Genomic DNA, 18,061 nt, shown 5'->3' with positions numbered 1-18,061 from the left:
TGAACAAAAAACATTGAATTCAATTCTTTCTGATTTTAGAAACTGCATTAAAGAAGGGGTGCACCGGTCCTGGAGATACTGCAATACCAGGTCAATGCGTGGAGTGGACAGAGCAAGCTCTTTTTCCATCTCCCTGTTCTAAAAATCCATTTAATATATGGTCCCCAGATAGGGGACGTATCAGATATTAAACTGATAAGAACAGATACTACACTTGATCTTAGCCAAAAGGCCGAGAAGCGATAACCAGAATTGGTTTCAAACTACGGAGCCACCCAAGGATCCTGAAAAGTCCATTTGTGGAGATGAGCTCCTGGACTCCCGTTAAGAAGACATGTTGTCAACCTCTAGATCCCTTACATGCCTGCACTTTTCGGCTTGCTGCTGCTGCAATCCACGCGTTTTAGATCTGCATAACTCCACCTCTTTAAACACAGCACCTTCACCCCCTGCTGTTCCCACCCGCCTCAACACCGTTGGAAGGGAGGAGAACCAATTAAGGCGGGGGGTGGGGTGGAACGAGCAGCTGTCTACCCTTAGCAGGAGGGCTCCTGATTACATACCTCTCCTGCTGCTGCTGCTGCTGCTGGCTGTCCAGCAGCAGACTGAAGGTGGCTGCTGCTGTGCACAGGTATATAAAGGCTCAGAGCCTATTATGACACGCGCAGCCAGCGTTCCATTGCCACATTCCATCTACTGCAGGCAGGATACCTGGCTGGCTGAATGTCGCTGAGAAGCTCACAGAGACCGCCATAAGCAACAGTTTAACAGAATGCCACAGACTAATCAACCAAACTTTTTGGGTTGGGTTCTCTTTTATAGTCTGCAGGCATTAAATGAAAGAAGTCAGTGTTCCAGCAGAAGGAGACAACGTTTCAGAAAAGGCATTGTAGCAAACCAAAAAAGAAATTTTAAGCGCAGCAGAGTAACCAGCGCACATACCTGTTAGCTCAGGTGAGTTTAAAAGGCTGCTGTTGATAACAAGGGCATTTGCTAAATAGATGGTGTGTGTGCAACAATATACTGAAAGGTCAATTATATTGTGCAGCTTATCTCACCACCTGTAGTTATTTAGGTGAAAGCTCCAAAATGCTTGCCTAATATGTCTGTTTATCCAAAAGGAAGTAAAAAGGGAGAGCTAGAAAGATAGCATTGCATCACATTACATGGCAATGCAATGCACAGTTGCTGAAGTTGAACCAAAATGAGCTTGTAATCTGGCTTCTGCAACTTTGAACATGAAAAATCCAATGAGGAGAAGAAAAGCAAAGCCAAAGAGTCCATCCCCAAATCCGACAAACAAGCAAAATGAACAAAAAACATTGAATTCAATTCTTTCTGATTTTAGAAACTGCATTAAAGAAGGGGTGCACCGGTCCTGGAGATACTGCAATACCAGGTCAATGCGTGGAGTGGACAGAGCAAGCTCTTTTTCCATCTCCCTGTTCTAAAAATCCATTTAATATATGGTCCCCAGATAGGGGACGTATCAGATATTAAACTGATAAGAACAGATACTACACTTGATCTTAGCCAAAAGGCCGAGAAGCGATAACCAGAATTGGTTTCAAACTACGGAGCCACCCAAGGATCCTGAAAAGTCCATTTGTGGAGATGAGCTCCTGGACTCCCGTTAAGAAGACATGTTGTCAACCTCTAGATCCCTTACATGCCTGCACTTTTCGGCTTGCTGCTGCTGCAATCCACGCGTTTTAGATCTGCATAACTCCACCTCTTTAAACACAGCACCTTCACCCCCTGCTGTTCCCACCCGCCTCAACACCGTTGGAAGGGAGGAGAACCAATTAAGGCGGGGGGTGGGGTGGAACGAGCAGCTGTCTACCCTTAGCAGGAGGGCTCCTGATTACATACCTCTCCTGCTGCTGCTGGCTGTCCAGCAGCAGACTGAAGGTGGCTGCTGCTGTGCACAGGTATATAAAGGCTCAGAGCCTATTATGACACGCGCAGCCAGCGTTCCATTGCCACATTCCATCTACTGCAGGCAGGATACCTGGCTGGCTGAATGTCGCTGAGAAGCTCACAGAGACCGCCATAAGCAACAGTTTAACAGAATGCCACAGACTAATCAACCAAACTTTTTGGGTTGGGTTCTCTTTTATAGTCTGCAGGCATTAAATGAAAGAAGTCAGTGTTCCAGCAGAAGGAGACAACGTTTCAGAAAAGGCATTGTAGCAAACCAAAAAAGAAATTTTAAGCGCAGCAGAGTAACCAGCGCACATACCTGTTAGCTCAGGTGAGTTTAAAAGGCTGCTGTTGATAACAAGGGCATTTGCTAAATAGATGGTGTGTGTGCAACAATATACTGAAAGGTCAATTATATTGTGCAGCTTATCTCACCACCTGTAGTTATTTAGGTGAAAGCTCCAAAATGCTTGCCTAATATGTCTGTTTATCCAAAAGGAAGTAAAAAGGGAGAGCTAGAAAGATAGCATTGCATCACATTACATGGCAATGCAATGCACAGTTGCTGAAGTTGAACCAAAATGAGCTTGTAATCTGGCTTCTGCAACTTTGAACATGAAAAATCCAATGAGGAGAAGAAAAGCAAAGCCAAAGAGTCCATCCCCAAATCCGACAAACAAGCAAAATGAAGAAAAAACATTGAATTCAATTCTTTCTGATTTTAGAAACTGCATTAAAGAAGGGGTGCACCGGTCCTGGAGATACTGCAATACCAGGTCAATGCGTGGAGTGGACAGAGCAAGCTCTTTTTCCATCTCCCTGTTCTAAAAATCCATTTAATATATGGTCCCCAGATAGGGGACGTATCAGATATTAAACTGATAAGAACAGATACTACACTTGATCTTAGCCAAAAGGCCGAGAAGCGATAACCAGAATTGGTTTCAAACTACGGAGCCACCCAAGGATCCTGAAAAGTCCATTTGTGGAGATGAGCTCCTGGACTCCCGTTAAGAAGACATGTTGTCAACCTCTAGATCCCTTACATGCCTGCACTTTTCGGCTTGCTGCTGCTGCAATCCACGCGTTTTAGATCTGCATAACTCCACCTCTTTAAACACAGCACCTTCACCCCCTGCTGTTCCCACCCGCCTCAACACCGTTGGAAGGGAGGAGAACCAATTAAGGCGGGGGGTGGGGTGGAACGAGCAGCTGTCTACCCTTAGCAGGAGGGCTCCTGATTACATACCTCTCCTGCTGCTGCTGCTGCTGGCTGTCCAGCAGCAGACTGAAGGTGGCTGCTGCTGTGCACAGGTATATAAAGGCTCAGAGCCTATTATGACACGCGCAGCCAGCGTTCCATTGCCACATTCCATCTACTGCAGGCAGGATACCTGGCTGGCTGAATGTCGCTGAGAAGCTCACAGAGACCGCCATAAGCAACAGTTTAACAGAATGCCACAGACTAATCAACCAAACTTTTTGGGTTGGGTTCTCTTTTATAGTCTGCAGGCATTAAATGAAAGAAGTCAGTGTTCCAGCAGAAGGAGACAACGTTTCAGAAAAGGCATTGTAGCAAACCAAAAAAGAAATTTTAAGCGCAGCAGAGTAACCAGCGCACATACCTGTTAGCTCAGGTGAGTTTAAAAGGCTGCTGTTGATAACAAGGGCATTTGCTAAATAGATGGTGTGTGTGCAACAATATACTGAAAGGTCAATTATATTGTGCAGCTTATCTCACCACCTGTAGTTATTTAGGTGAAAGCTCCAAAATGCTTGCCTAATATGTCTGTTTATCCAAAAGGAAGTAAAAAGGGAGAGCTAGAAAGATAGCATTGCATCACATTACATGGCAATGCAATGCACAGTTGCTGAAGTTGAACCAAAATGAGCTTGTAATCTGGCTTCTGCAACTTTGAACATGAAAAATCCAATGAGGAGAAGAAAAGCAAAGCCAAAGAGTCCATCCCCAAATCCGACAAACAAGCAAAATGAACAAAAAACATTGAATTCAATTCTTTCTGATTTTAGAAACTGCATTAAAGAAGGGGTGCACCGGTCCTGGAGATACTGCAATACCAGGTCAATGCGTGGAGTGGACAGAGCAAGCTCTTTTTCCATCTCCCTGTTCTAAAAATCCATTTAATATATGGTCCCCAGATAGGGGACGTATCAGATATTAAACTGATAAGAACAGATACTACACTTGATCTTAGCCAAAAGGCCGAGAAGCGATAACCAGAATTGGTTTCAAACTACGGAGCCACCCAAGGATCCTGAAAAGTCCATTTGTGGAGATGAGCTCCTGGACTCCCGTTAAGAAGACATGTTGTCAACCTCTAGATCCCTTACATGCCTGCACTTTTCGGCTTGCTGCTGCTGCAATCCACGCGTTTTAGATCTGCATAACTCCACCTCTTTAAACACAGCACCTTCACCCCCTGCTGTTCCCACCCGCCTCAACACCGTTGGAAGGGAGGAGAACCAATTAAGGCGGGGGGTGGGGTGGAACGAGCAGCTGTCTACCCTTAGCAGGAGGGCTCCTGATTACATACCTCTCCTGCTGCTGCTGCTGCTGGCTGTCCAGCAGCAGACTGAAGGTGGCTGCTGCTGTGCACAGGTATATAAAGGCTCAGAGCCTATTATGACACGCGCAGCCAGCGTTCCATTGCCACATTCCATCTACTGCAGGCAGGATACCTGGCTGGCTGAATGTCGCTGAGAAGCTCACAGAGACCGCCATAAGCAACAGTTTAACAGAATGCCACAGACTAATCAACCAAACTTTTTGGGTTGGGTTCTCTTTTATAGTCTGCAGGCATTAAATGAAAGAAGTCAGTGTTCCAGCAGAAGGAGACAACGTTTCAGAAAAGGCATTGTAGCAAACCAAAAAAGAAATTTTAAGCGCAGCAGAGTAACCAGCGCACATACCTGTTAGCTCAGGTGAGTTTAAAAGGCTGCTGTTGATAACAAGGGCATTTGCTAAATAGATGGTGTGTGTGCAACAATATACTGAAAGGTCAATTATATTGTGCAGCTTATCTCACCACCTGTAGTTATTTAGGTGAAAGCTCCAAAATGCTTGCCTAATATGTCTGTTTATCCAAAAGGAAGTAAAAAGGGAGAGCTAGAAAGATAGCATTGCATCACATTACATGGCAATGCAATGCACAGTTGCTGAAGTTGAACCAAAATGAGCTTGTAATCTGGCTTCTGCAACTTTGAACATGAAAAATCCAATGAGGAGAAGAAAAGCAAAGCCAAAGAGTCCATCCCCAAATCCGACAAACAAGCAAAATGAACAAAAAACATTGAATTCAATTCTTTCTGATTTTAGAAACTGCATTAAAGAAGGGGTGCACCGGTCCTGGAGATACTGCAATACCAGGTCAATGCGTGGAGTGGACAGAGCAAGCTCTTTTTCCATCTCCCTGTTCTAAAAATCCATTTAATATATGGTCCCCAGATAGGGGACGTATCAGATATTAAACTGATAAGAACAGATACTACACTTGATCTTAGCCAAAAGGCCGAGAAGCGATAACCAGAATTGGTTTCAAACTACGGAGCCACCCAAGGATCCTGAAAAGTCCATTTGTGGAGATGAGCTCCTGGACTCCCGTTAAGAAGACATGTTGTCAACCTCTAGATCCCTTACATGCCTGCACTTTTCGGCTTGCTGCTGCTGCAATCCACGCGTTTTAGATCTGCATAACTCCACCTCTTTAAACACAGCACCTTCACCCCCTGCTGTTCCCACCCGCCTCAACACCGTTGGAAGGGAGGAGAACCAATTAAGGCGGGGGGTGGGGTGGAACGAGCAGCTGTCTACCCTTAGCAGGAGGGCTCCTGATTACATACCTCTCCTGCTGCTGCTGCTGGCTGTCCAGCAGCAGACTGAAGGTGGCTGCTGCTGTGCACAGGTATATAAAGGCTCAGAGCCTATTATGACACGCGCAGCCAGCGTTCCATTGCCACATTCCATCTACTGCAGGCAGGATACCTGGCTGGCTGAATGTCGCTGAGAAGCTCACAGAGACCGCCATAAGCAACAGTTTAACAGAATGCCACAGACTAATCAACCAAACTTTTTGGGTTGGGTTCTCTTTTATAGTCTGCAGGCATTAAATGAAAGAAGTCAGTGTTCCAGCAGAAGGAGACAACGTTTCAGAAAAGGCATTGTAGCAAACCAAAAAAGAAATTTTAAGCGCAGCAGAGTAACCAGCGCACATACCTGTTAGCTCAGGTGAGTTTAAAAGGCTGCTGTTGATAACAAGGGCATTTGCTAAATAGATGGTGTGTGTGCAACAATGTACTGAAAGGTCAATTATATTGTGCAGCTTATCTCACCACCTGTAGTTATTTAGGTGAAAGCTCCAAAATGCTTGCCTAATATGTCTGTTTATCCAAAAGGAAGTAAAAAGGGAGAGCTAGAAAGATAGCATTGCATCACATTACATGGCAATGCAATGCACAGTTGCTGAAGTTGAACCAAAATGAGCTTGTAATCTGGCTTCTGCAACTTTGAACATGAAAAATCCAATGAGGAGAAGAAAAGCAAAGCCAAAGAGTCCATCCCCAAATCCGACAAACAAGCAAAATGAACAAAAAACATTGAATTCAATTCTTTCTGATTTTAGAAACTGCATTAAAGAAGGGGTGCACCGGTCCTGGAGATACTGCAATACCAGGTCAATGCGTGGAGTGGACAGAGCAAGCTCTTTTTCCATCTCCCTGTTCTAAAAATCCATTTAATATATGGTCCCCAGATAGGGGACGTATCAGATATTAAACTGATAAGAACAGATACTACACTTGATCTTAGCCAAAAGGCCGAGAAGCGATAACCAGAATTGGTTTCAAACTACGGAGCCACCCAAGGATCCTGAAAAGTCCATTTGTGGAGATGAGCTCCTGGACTCCCTTTAAGAAGACATGTTGTCAACCTCTAGATCCCTTACATGCCTGCACTTTTCGGCTTGCTGCTGCTGCAATCCACGCGTTTTAGATCTGCATAACTCCACCTCTTTAAACACAGCACCTTCACCCCGTGCTGTTCCCACCCGCCTCAACACCGTTGGAAGGGAGGAGAACCAATTAAGGCGGGGGGTGGGGTGGAACGAGCAGCTGTCTACCCTTAGCAGGAGGGCTCCTGATTACATACCTCTCCTGCTGCTGCTGCTGCTGGCTGTCCAGCAGCAGACTGAAGGTGGCTGCTGCTGTGCACAGGTATATAAAGGCTCAGAGCCTATTATGACACGCGCAGCCAGCGTTCCATTGCCACATTCCATCTACTGCAGGCAGGATACCTGGCTGGCTGAATGTCGCTGAGAAGCTCACAGAGACCACCATAAGCAACAGTTTAACAGAATGCCACAGACTAATCAACCAAACTTTTTGGGTTGGGTTCTCTTTTATAGTCTGCAGGCATTAAATGAAAGAAGTCAGTGTTCCAGCAGAAGGAGACAACGTTTCAGAAAAGGCATTGTAGCAAACCAAAAAAGAAATTTTAAGCGCAGCAGAGTAACCAGCGCACATACCTGTTAGCTCAGGTGAGTTTAAAAGGCTGCTGTTGATAACAAGGGCATTTGCTAAATAGATGGTGTGTGTGCAACAATATACTGAAAGGTCAATTATATTGTGCAGCTTATCTCACCACCTGTAGTTATTTAGGTGAAAGCTCCAAAATGCTTGCCTAATATGTCTGTTTATCCAAAAGGAAGTAAAAAGGGAGAGCTAGAAAGATAGCATTGCATCACATTACATGGCAATGCAATGCACAGTTGCTGAAGTTGAACCAAAATGAGCTTGTAATCTGGCTTCTGCAACTTTGAACATGAAAAATCCAATGAGGAGAAGAAAAGCAAAGCCAAAGAGTCCATCCCCAAATCCGACAAACAAGCAAAATGAACAAAAAACATTGAATTCAATTCTTTCTGATTTTAGAAACTGCATTAAAGAAGGGGTGCACCGGTCCTGGAGATACTGCAATACCAGGTCAATGCGTGGAGTGGACAGAGCAAGCTCTTTTTCCATCTCCCTGTTCTAAAAATCCATTTAATATATGGTCCCCAGATAGGGGACGTATCAGATATTAAACTGATAAGAACAGATACTACACTTGATCTTAGCCAAAAGGCCGAGAAGCGATAACCAGAATTGGTTTCAAACTACGGAGCCACCCAAGGATCCTGAAAAGTCCATTTGTGGAGATGAGCTCCTGGACTCCCGTTAAGAAGACATGTTGTCAACCTCTAGATCCCTTACATGCCTGCACTTTTCGGCTTGCTGCTGCTGCAATCCACGCGTTTTAGATCTGCATAACTCCACCTCTTTAAACACAGCACCTTCACCCCCTGCTGTTCCCACCCGCCTCAACACCGTTGGAAGGGAGGAGAACCAATTAAGGCGGGGGGTGGGGTGGAACGAGCAGCTGTCTACCCTTAGCAGGAGGGCTCCTGATTACATACCTCTCCTGCTGCTGCTGCTGCTGGCTGTCCAGCAGCAGACTGAAGGTGGCTGCTGCTGTGCACAGGTATATAAAGGCTCAGAGCCTATTATGACACGCGCAGCCAGCGTTCCATTGCCACATTCCATCTACTGCAGGCAGGATACCTGGCTGGCTGAATGTCGCTGAGAAGCTCACAGAGACCGCCATAAGCAACAGTTTAACAGAATGCCACAGACTAATCAACCAAACTTTTTGGGTTGGGTTCTCTTTTATAGTCTGCAGGCATTAAATGAAAGAAGTCAGTGTTCCAGCAGAAGGAGACAACGTTTCAGAAAAGGCATTGTAGCAAACCAAAAAAGAAATTTTAAGCGCAGCAGAGTAACCAGCGCACATACCTGTTAGCTCAGGTGAGTTTAAAAGGCTGCTGTTGATAACAAGGGCATTTGCTAAATAGATGGTGTGTGTGCAACAATATACTGAAAGGTCAATTATATTGTGCAGCTTATCTCACCACCTGTAGTTATTTAGGTGAAAGCTCCAAAATGCTTGCCTAATATGTCTGTTTATCCAAAAGGAAGTAAAAAGGGAGAGCTAGAAAGATAGCATTGCATCACATTACATGGCAATGCAATGCACAGTTGCTGAAGTTGAACCAAAATGAGCTTGTAATCTGGCTTCTGCAACTTTGAACATGAAAAATCCAATGAGGAGAAGAAAAGCAAAGCCAAAGAGTCCATCCCAAAATCCGACAAACAAGCAAAATGAACAAAAAACATTGAATTCAATTCTTTCTGATTTTAGAAACTGCATTAAAGAAGGGGTGCACCGGTCCTGGAGATACTGCAATACCAGGTCAATGCGTGGAGTGGACAGAGCAAGCTCTTTTTCCATCTCCCTGTTCTAAAAATCCATTTAATATATGGTCCCCAGATAGGGGACGTATCAGATATTAAACTGATAAGAACAGATACTACACTTGATCTTAGCCAAAAGGCCGAGAAGCGATAACCAGAATTGGTTTCAAACTACGGAGCCACCCAAGGATCCTGAAAAGTCCATTTGTGGAGATGAGCTCCTGGACTCCCGTTAAGAAGACATGTTGTCAACCTCTAGATCCCTTACATGCCTGCACTTTTCGGCTTGCTGCTGCTGCAATCCACGCGTTTTAGATCTGCATAACTCCACCTCTTTAAACACAGCACCTTCACCCCCTGCTGTTCCCACCCGCCTCAACACCGTTGGAAGGGAGGAGAACCAATTAAGGCGGGGGGTGGGGTGGAACGAGCAGCTGTCTACCCTTAGCAGGAGGGCTCCTGATTACATACCTCTCCTGCTGCTGCTGCTGCTGGCTGTCCAGCAGCAGACTGAAGGTGGCTGCTGCTGTGCACAGGTATATAAAGGCTCAGAGCCTATTATGACACGCGCAGCCAGCGTTCCATTGCCACATTCCATCTACTGCAGGCAGGATACCTGGCTGGCTGAATGTCGCTGAGAAGCTCACAGAGACCGCCATAAGCAACAGTTTAACAGAATGCCACAGACTAATCAACCAAACTTTTTGGGTTGGGTTCTCTTTTATAGTCTGCAGGCATTAAATGAAAGAAGTCAGTGTTCCAGCAGAAGGAGACAACGTTTCAGAAAAGGCATTGTAGCAAACCAAAAAAGAAATTTTAAGCGCAGCAGAGTAACCAGCGCACATACCTGTTAGCTCAGGTGAGTTTAAAAGGCTGCTGTTGATAACAAGGGCATTTGCTAAATAGATGGTGTGTGTGCAACAATATACTGAAAGGTCAATTATATTGTGCAGCTTATCTCACCACCTGTAGTTATTTAGGTGAAAGCTCCAAAATGCTTGCCTAATATGTCTGTTTATCCAAAAGGAAGTAAAAAGGGAGAGCTAGAAAGATAGCATTGTATCACATTACATGGCAATGCAATGCACAGTTGCTGAAGTTGAACCAAAATGAGCTTGTAATCTGGCTTCTGCAACTTTGAACATGAAAAATCCAATGAGGAGAAGAAAAGCAAAGCCAAAGAGTCCATCCCCAAATCCGACAAACAAGCAAAATGAACAAAAAACATTGAATTCAATTCTTTCTGATTTTAGAAACTGCATTAAAGAAGGGGTGCACCGGTCCTGGAGATACTGCAATACCAGGTCAATGCGTGGAGTGGACAGAGCAAGCTCTTTTTCCATCTCCCTGTTCTAAAAATCCATTTAATATATGGTCCCCAGATAGGGGACGTATCAGATATTAAACTGATAAGAACAGATACTACACTTGATCTTAGCCAAAAGGCCGAGAAGCGATAACCAGAATTGGTTTCAAACTACGGAGCCACCCAAGGATCCTGAAAAGTCCATTTGTGGAGATGAGCTCCTGGACTCCCGTTAAGAAGACATGTTGTCAACCTCTAGATCCCTTACATGCCTGCACTTTTCGGCTTGCTGCTGCTGCAATCCACGCGTTTTAGATCTGCATAACTCCACCTCTTTAAACACAGCACCTTCACCCCCTGCTGTTCCCACCCGCCTCAACACCGTTGGAAGGGAGGAGAACCAATTAAGGCGGGGGGTGGGGTGGAACGAGCAGCTGTCTACCCTTAGCAGGAGGGCTCCTGATTACATACCTCTCCTGCTGCTGCTGCTGCTGGCTGTCCAGCAGCAGACTGAAGGTGGCTGCTGCTGTGCACAGGTATATAAAGGCTCAGAGCCTATTATGACACGCGCAGCCAGCGTTCCATTGCCACATTCCATCTACTGCAGGCAGGATACCTGGCTGGCTGAATGTCGCTGAGAAGCTCACAGAGACCGCCATAAGCAACAGTTTAACAGAATGCCACAGACTAATCAACCAAACTTTTTGGGTTGGGTTCTCTTTTATAGTCTGCAGGCATTAAATGAAAGAAGTCAGTGTTCCAGCAGAAGGAGACAACGTTTCAGAAAAGGCATTGTAGCAAACCAAAAAAGAAATTTTAAGCGCAGCAGAGTAACCAGCGCACATACCTGTTAGCTCAGGTGAGTTTAAAAGGCTGCTGTTGATAACAAGGGCATTTGCTAAATAGATGGTGTGTGTGCAACAATATACTGAAAGGTCAATTATATTGTGCAGCTTATCTCACCACCTGTAGTTATTTAGGTGAAAGCTCCAAAATGCTTGCCTAATATGTCTGTTTATCCAAAAGGAAGTAAAAAGGGAAAGCTAGAAAGATAGCATTGCATCACATTACATGGCAATGCAATGCACAGTTGCTGAAGTTGAACCAAAATGAGCTTGTAATCTGGCTTCTGCAACTTTGAACATGAAAAATCCAATGAGGAGAAGAAAAGCAAAGCCAAAGAGTCCATCCCCAAATCCGACAAACAAGCAAAATGAACAAAAAACATTGAATTCAATTCTTTCTGATTTTAGAAACTGCATTAAAGAAGGGGTGCACTGGTCCTGGAGATACTGCAATACCAGGTCAATGCGTGGAGTGGACAGAGCAAGCTCTTTTTCCATCTCCCTGTTCTAAAAATCCATTTAATATATGGTCCCCAGATAGGGGACGTATCAGATATTAAACTGATAAGAACAGATACTACACTTGATCTTAGCCAAAAGGCCGAGAAGCGATAACCAGAATTGGTTTCAAACTACGGAGCCACCCAAGGATCCTGAAAAGTCCATTTGTGGAGATGAGCTCCTGGACTCGCGTTAAGAAGACATGTTGTCAACCTCTAGATCCCTTACATGCCTGCACTTTTCGGCTTGCTGCTGCTGCAATCCACGCGTTTTAGATCTGCATAACTCCACCTCTTTAAACACAGCACCTTCACCCCCTGCTGTTCCCACCCGCCTCAACACCGTTGGAAGGGAGGAGAACCAATTAAGGCGGGGGGTGGGGTGGAACGAGCAGCTGTCTACCCTTAGCAGGAGGGCTCCTGATTACATACCTCTCCTGCTGCTGCTGCTGCTGGCTGTCCAGCAGCAGACTGAAGGTGGCTGCTGCTGTGCACAGGTATATAAAGGCTCAGAGCCTATTATGACACGCGCAGCCAGCGTTCCATTGCCACATTCCATCTACTGCAGGCTGGATACCTGGCTGGCTGAATGTCGCTGAGAAGCTCACAGAGACCGCCATAAGCAACAGTTTAACAGAATGCCACAGACTAATCAACCAAACTTTTTGGGTTGGGTTCTCTTTTATAGTCTGCAGGCATTAAATGAAAGAAGTCAGTGTTCCAGCAGAAGGAGACAACGTTTCAGAAAAGGCATTGTAGCAAACCAAAAAAGAAATTTTAAGCGCAGCAGAGTAACCAGCGCACATACCTGTTAGCTCAGGTGAGTTTAAAAGGCTGCTGTTGATAACAAGGGCATTTGCTAAATAGATGGTGTGTGTGCAACAATATACTGAAAGGTCAATTATATTGTGCAGCTTATCTCACCACCTGTAGTTATTTAGGTGAAAGCTCCAAAATGCTTGCCTAATATGTCTGTTTATCCAAAAGGAAGTAAAAAGGGAGAGCTAGAAAGATAGCATTGCATCACATTACATGGCAATGCAATGCACAGTTGCTGAAGTTGAACCAAAATGAGCTTGTAATCTGGCTTCTGCAACTTTGAACATGAAAAATCCAATGAGGAGAAGAAAAGCAAAGCCAAAGAGTCCATCCCCAAATCCGACAAACAAGCAAAATGAACAAAAAACATTGAATTCAATTCTTTCTGATTTTAGAAACTGCATTAAAGAAGGGGTGCACCGGTCCTGGAGATACTGCAATACCAGGTCAATGCGTGGAGTGGACAGAGCAAGCTCTTTTTCCATCTCCCTGTTCTAAAAATCCATTTAATATATGGTCCCCAGATAGGGGACGTATCAGATATTAAACTGATAAGAACAGATACTACACTTGATCTTAGCCAAAAGGCCGAGAAGCGATAACCAGAATTGGTTTCAAACTACGGAGCCACCCAAGGATCCTGAAAAGTCCATTTGTGGAGATGAGCTCCTGGACTCCCGTTAAGAAGACATGTTGTCAACCTCTAGATCCCTTACATGCCTGCACTTTTCGGCTTGCTGCTGCTGCAATCCACGCGTTTTAGATCTGCATAACTCCACCTCTTTAAACACAGCACCTTCACCCCCTGCTGTTCCCACCCGCCTCAACACCGTTGGAAGGGAGGAGAACCAATTAAGGCGGGGGGTGGGGTGGAACGAGCAGCTGTCTACCCTTAGCAGGAGGGCTCCTGATTACATACCTCTCCTGCTGCTGCTGCTGCTGGCTGTCCAGCAGCAGACTGAAGGTGGCTGCTGCTGTGCACAGGTATATAAAGGCTCAGAGCCTATTATGACACGCGCAGCCAGCGTTCCATTGCCACATTCCATCTACTGCAGGCAGGATACCTGGCTGGCTGAATGTCGCTGAGAAGCTCACAGAGACCGCCATAAGCAACAGTTTAACAGAATGCCACAGACTAATCAACCAAACTTTTTGGGTTGGGTTCTCTTTTATAGTCTGCAGGCATTAAATGAAAGAAGTCAGTGTTCCAGCAGAAGGAGACAACGTTTCAGAAAAGGCATTGTAGCAAACCAAAAAAGAAATTTTAAGCGCAGCAGAGTAACCAGCGCACATACCTGTTAGCTCAGGTGAGTTTAAAAGGCTGCTGTTGATAACAAGGGCATTTGCTAAATAGATGGTGTGTGTGCAACAATATACTGAAAGGTCAATTATATTGTGCAGCTTATCTCACCACCTGTAGTTATTTAGGTGAAAGCTCCAAAATGCTTGCTAATATGTCTGTTTATCCAAAAGGAAGTAAAAAGGGAGAGCTAGAAAGATAGCATTGCATCACATTACATGGCAATGCAATGCACAGTTGCTGAAGTTGAACCAAAATGAGCTTGTAATCTGGCTTCTGCAACTTTGAACATGAAAAATCCAATGAGGAGAAGAAAAGCAAAGCCAAAGAGTCCATCCCCAAATCCGACAAACAAGCAAAATGAACAAAAAACATTGAATTCAATTCTTTCTGATTTTAGAAACTGCATTAAAGAAGGGGTGCACCGGTCCTGGAGATACTGCAATACCAGGTCAATGCGTGGAGTGGACAGAGCAAGCTCTTTTTCCATCTCCCTGTTCTAAAAATCCATTTAATATATGGTCCCCAGATAGGGGACGTATCAGATATTAAACTGATAAGAACAGATACTACACTTGATCTTAGCCAAAAGGCCGAGAAGCGATAACCAGAATTGGTTTCAAACTACGGAGCCACCCAAGGATCCTGAAAAGTCCATTTGTGGAGATGAGCTCCTGGACTCCCGTTAAGAAGACATGTTGTCAACCTCTAGATCCCTTACATGCCTGCACTTTTCGGCTTGCTGCTGCTGCAATCCACGTGTTTTAGATCTGCATAACTCCACCTCTTTAAACACAGCAACTTCACCCCCTGCTGTTCCCACCCGCCTCAACACCGTTGGAAGGGAGGAGAACCAATTAAGGCGGGGGGTGGGGTGGAACGAGCAGCTGTCTACCCTTAGCAGGAGGGCTCCTGATTACATACCTCTCCTGCTGCTGCTGCTGCTGGCTGTCCAGCAGCAGACTGAAGGTGGCTGCTGCTGTGCACAGGTATATAAAGGCTCAGAGCCTATTATGACACGCGCAGCCAGCGTTCCATTGCCACATTCCATCTACTGCAGGCAGGATACCTGGCTGGCTGAATGTCGCTGAGAAGCTCACAGAGACCGCCATAAGCAACAGTTTAACAGAATGCCACAGACTAATCAACCAAACTTTTTGGGTTGGGTTCTCTTTTATAGTCTGCAGGCATTAAATGAAAGAAGTCAGTGTTCCAGCAGAAGGAGACAACGTTTCAGAAAAGGCATTGTAGCAAACCAAAAAAGAAATTTTAAGCGCAGCAGAGTAACCAGCGCACATACCTGTTAGCTCAGGTGAGTTTAAAAGGCTGCTGTTGATAACAAGGGCATTTGCTAAATAGATGGTGTGTGTGCAACAATATACTGAAAGGTCAATTATATTGTGCAGCTTATCTCACCACCTGTAGTTATTTAGGTGAAAGCTCCAAAATGCTTGCCTAATATGTCTGTTTATCCAAAAGGAAGTAAAAAGGGAGAGCTAGAAAGATAGCATTGCATCACATTACATGGCAATGCAATGCACAGTTGCTGAAGTTGAACCAAAATGAGCTTGTAATCTGGCTTCTGCAACTTTGAACATGAAAAATCCAATGAGGAGAAGAAAAGCAAAGCCAAAGAGTCCATCCCCAAATCCGACAAACAAGCAAAATGAACAAAAAACATTGAATTCAATTCTTTCTGATTTTAGAAACTGCATTAAAGAAGGGGTGCACCGGTCCTGGAGATGCTGCAATACCAGGTCAATGCGTGGAGTGGACAGAGCAAGCTCTTTTTCCATCTCCCTGTTCTAAAAATCCATTTAATATATGGTCCCCAGATAGGGGACGTATCAGATATTAAACTGATAAGAACAGATACTACACTTGATCTTAGCCAAAAGGCCGAGAAGCGATAACCAGAATTGGTTTCAAACTACGGAGCCACCCAAGGATCCTGAAAAGTCCATTTGTGGAGATGAGCTCCTGGACTCCCGTTAAGAAGACATGTTGTCAACCTCTAGATCCCTTACATGCCTGCACTTTTCGGCTTGCTGCTGCTGCAATCCACGCGTTTTAGATCTGCATAACTCCACCTCTTTAAACACAGCACCTTCACCCCCTGCTGTTCCCACCCGCCTCAACACCGTTGGAAGGGAGGAGAACCAATTAAGGCGGGGGGTGGGGTGGAACGAGCAGCTGTCTACCCTTAGCAGGAGGGCTCCTGATTACATACCTCTCCTGCTGCTGCTGCTGCTGGCTGTCCAGCAGCAGACTGAAGGTGGCTGCTGCTGTGCACAGGTATATAAAGGCTCAGAGCCTATTATGACACGCGCAGCCAGCGTTCCATTGCCACATTCCATCTACTGCAGGCAGGATACCTGGCTGGCTGAATGTCGCTGAGAAGCTCACAGAGACCGCCATAAGCAACAGTTTAACAGAATGCCACAGACTAATCAACCAAACTTTTTGGGTTGGGTTCTCTTTTATAGTCTGCAGGCATTAAATGAAAGAAGTCAGTGTTCCAGCAGAAGGAGACAACGTTTCAGAAAAGGCATTGTAGCAAACCAAAAAAGAAATTTTAAGCGCAGCAGAGTAACCAGCGCACATACCTGTTAGCTCAGGTGAGTTTAAAAGGCTGCTGTTGATAACAAGGGCATTTGCTAAATAGATGGTGTGTGTGCAACAATATACTGAAAGGTCAATTATATTGTGCAGCTTATCTCACCACCTGTAGTTATTTAGGTGAAAGCTCCAAAATGCTTGCCTAATATGTCTGTTTATCCAAAAGGAAGTAAAAAGGGAGAGCTAGAAAGATAGCATTGCATCACATTACATGGCAATGCAATGCACAGTTGCTGAAGTTGAACCAAAATGAGCTTGTAATCTGGCTTCTGCAACGTTGAACATGAAAAATCCAATGAGGAGAAGAAAAGCAAAGCCAAAGAGTCCATCCCCAAATCCGACAAACAAGCAAAATGAACAAAAAACATTGAATTCAATTCTTTCTGATTTTAGAAACTGCATTAAAGAAGGGGTGCACCGGTCCTGGAGATACTGCAATACCAGGTCAATGCGTGGAGTGGACAGAGCAAGCTCTTTTTCCATCTCCCTGTTCTAAAAATCCATTTAATATATGGTCCCCAGATAGGGGACGTATCAGATATTAAACTGATAAGAACAGATACTACACTTGATCTTAGCCAAAAGGCCGAGAAGCGATAACCAGAATTGGTTTCAAACTACGGAGCCACCCAAGGATCCTGAAAAGTCCATTTGTGGAGATGAGCTCCTGGACTCCCGTTAAGAAGACATGTTGTCAACCTCTAGATCCCTTACATGCCTGCACTTTTCGGCTTGCTGCTGCTGCAATCCACGCGTTTTAGATCTGCATAACTCCACCTCTTTAAACACAGCACCTTCACCCCCTGCTGTTCCCACCCGCCTCAACACCGTTGGAAGGGAGGAGAACCAATTAAGGCGGGGGGTGGGGTGGAACGAGCAGCTGTCTACCCTTAGCAGGAGGGCTCCTGATTACATACCTCTCCTGCTGCTGCTGCTGGCTGTCCAGCAGCAGACTGAAGGTGGCTGCTGCTGTGCACAGGTATATAAAGGCTCAGAGCCTATTATGACACGCGCAGCCAGCGTTCCATTGCCACATTCCATCTACTGCAGGCAGGATACCTGGCTGGCTGAATGTCGCTGAGAAGCTCACAGAGACCGCCATAAGCAACAGTTTAACAGAATGCCACAGACTAATCAACCAAACTTTTTGGGTTGGGTTCTCTTTTATAGTCTGCAGGCATTAAATGAAAGAAGTCAGTGTTCCAGCAGAAGGAGACAACGTTTCAGAAAAGGCATTGTAGCAAACCAAAAAAGAAATTTTAAGCGCAGCAGAGTAACCAGCGCACATACCTGTTAGCTCAGGTGAGTTTAAAAGGCTGCTGTTGATAACAAGGGCATTTGCTAAATAGATGGTGTGTGTGCAACAATATACTGAAAGGTCAATTATATTGTGCAGCTTATCTCACCACCTGTAGTTATTTAGGTGAAAGCTCCAAAATGCTTG

General features: G+C 45.1%; 14 non-coding genes across 14 annotated transcripts; all 14 read right to left on the bottom strand.

Moving 5' to 3' along the window:
* Nucleotides 1–53: 53 nt before the first annotated feature.
* Nucleotides 54–244, bottom strand: LOC141274059 (U2 spliceosomal RNA). The gene has a single exon (XR_012322353.1). It is a non-coding gene; the product is annotated as a U2 spliceosomal RNA (small nuclear RNA).
* A 1,118-nt stretch (nt 245–1,362) lies between these two features.
* Nucleotides 1,363–1,553, bottom strand: LOC141274058 (U2 spliceosomal RNA). Its single transcript, XR_012322352.1, has one exon. It is a non-coding gene; the product is annotated as a U2 spliceosomal RNA (small nuclear RNA).
* Nucleotides 1,554–2,662: 1,109 nt separating this feature from the next.
* Nucleotides 2,663–2,853, bottom strand: LOC141274057 (U2 spliceosomal RNA). The gene has a single exon (XR_012322351.1). It is a non-coding gene; the product is annotated as a U2 spliceosomal RNA (small nuclear RNA).
* Nucleotides 2,854–3,968: 1,115 nt separating this feature from the next.
* On the bottom strand, nt 3,969–4,159 carry LOC141274056 (U2 spliceosomal RNA). Its single transcript, XR_012322350.1, has one exon. It is a non-coding gene; the product is annotated as a U2 spliceosomal RNA (small nuclear RNA).
* Nucleotides 4,160–5,274: 1,115 nt separating this feature from the next.
* Nucleotides 5,275–5,465, bottom strand: LOC141274055 (U2 spliceosomal RNA). The gene has a single exon (XR_012322349.1). It is a non-coding gene; the product is annotated as a U2 spliceosomal RNA (small nuclear RNA).
* Nucleotides 5,466–6,577: 1,112 nt separating this feature from the next.
* Nucleotides 6,578–6,768, bottom strand: LOC141274054 (U2 spliceosomal RNA). The gene has a single exon (XR_012322348.1). It is a non-coding gene; the product is annotated as a U2 spliceosomal RNA (small nuclear RNA).
* Nucleotides 6,769–7,883: 1,115 nt separating this feature from the next.
* LOC141274053 (U2 spliceosomal RNA) lies at nt 7,884–8,074 on the bottom strand. Its single transcript, XR_012322347.1, has one exon. It is a non-coding gene; the product is annotated as a U2 spliceosomal RNA (small nuclear RNA).
* Nucleotides 8,075–9,189: 1,115 nt separating this feature from the next.
* Nucleotides 9,190–9,380, bottom strand: LOC141274052 (U2 spliceosomal RNA). The gene has a single exon (XR_012322346.1). It is a non-coding gene; the product is annotated as a U2 spliceosomal RNA (small nuclear RNA).
* Nucleotides 9,381–10,495: 1,115 nt separating this feature from the next.
* On the bottom strand, nt 10,496–10,686 carry LOC141274050 (U2 spliceosomal RNA). The gene has a single exon (XR_012322344.1). It is a non-coding gene; the product is annotated as a U2 spliceosomal RNA (small nuclear RNA).
* A 1,115-nt stretch (nt 10,687–11,801) lies between these two features.
* LOC141275397 (U2 spliceosomal RNA) lies at nt 11,802–11,992 on the bottom strand. Its single transcript, XR_012323640.1, has one exon. It is a non-coding gene; the product is annotated as a U2 spliceosomal RNA (small nuclear RNA).
* Nucleotides 11,993–13,107: 1,115 nt separating this feature from the next.
* On the bottom strand, nt 13,108–13,298 carry LOC141274049 (U2 spliceosomal RNA). Its single transcript, XR_012322343.1, has one exon. It is a non-coding gene; the product is annotated as a U2 spliceosomal RNA (small nuclear RNA).
* Nucleotides 13,299–14,412: 1,114 nt separating this feature from the next.
* LOC141274048 (U2 spliceosomal RNA) lies at nt 14,413–14,603 on the bottom strand. The gene has a single exon (XR_012322342.1). It is a non-coding gene; the product is annotated as a U2 spliceosomal RNA (small nuclear RNA).
* Nucleotides 14,604–15,718: 1,115 nt separating this feature from the next.
* On the bottom strand, nt 15,719–15,909 carry LOC141149641 (U2 spliceosomal RNA). The gene has a single exon (XR_012245932.1). It is a non-coding gene; the product is annotated as a U2 spliceosomal RNA (small nuclear RNA).
* A 1,115-nt stretch (nt 15,910–17,024) lies between these two features.
* Nucleotides 17,025–17,215, bottom strand: LOC141274047 (U2 spliceosomal RNA). The gene has a single exon (XR_012322341.1). It is a non-coding gene; the product is annotated as a U2 spliceosomal RNA (small nuclear RNA).
* Nucleotides 17,216–18,061: the final 846 nt, after the last annotated feature.

This window comes from Phyllobates terribilis, unplaced genomic scaffold (assembly GCF_046119375.1).
Source record: "Phyllobates terribilis strain yellow unplaced genomic scaffold, ASM4611937v1 Scaffold_5__5_contigs__length_657084704, whole genome shotgun sequence".
Classification (NCBI taxonomy): domain Eukaryota; kingdom Metazoa; phylum Chordata; class Amphibia; order Anura; family Dendrobatidae; genus Phyllobates; species Phyllobates terribilis.
The sequence above is the reverse complement of the archived record's forward strand: the minus strand, read 5'-3'. Positions and strand labels throughout refer to the sequence as shown.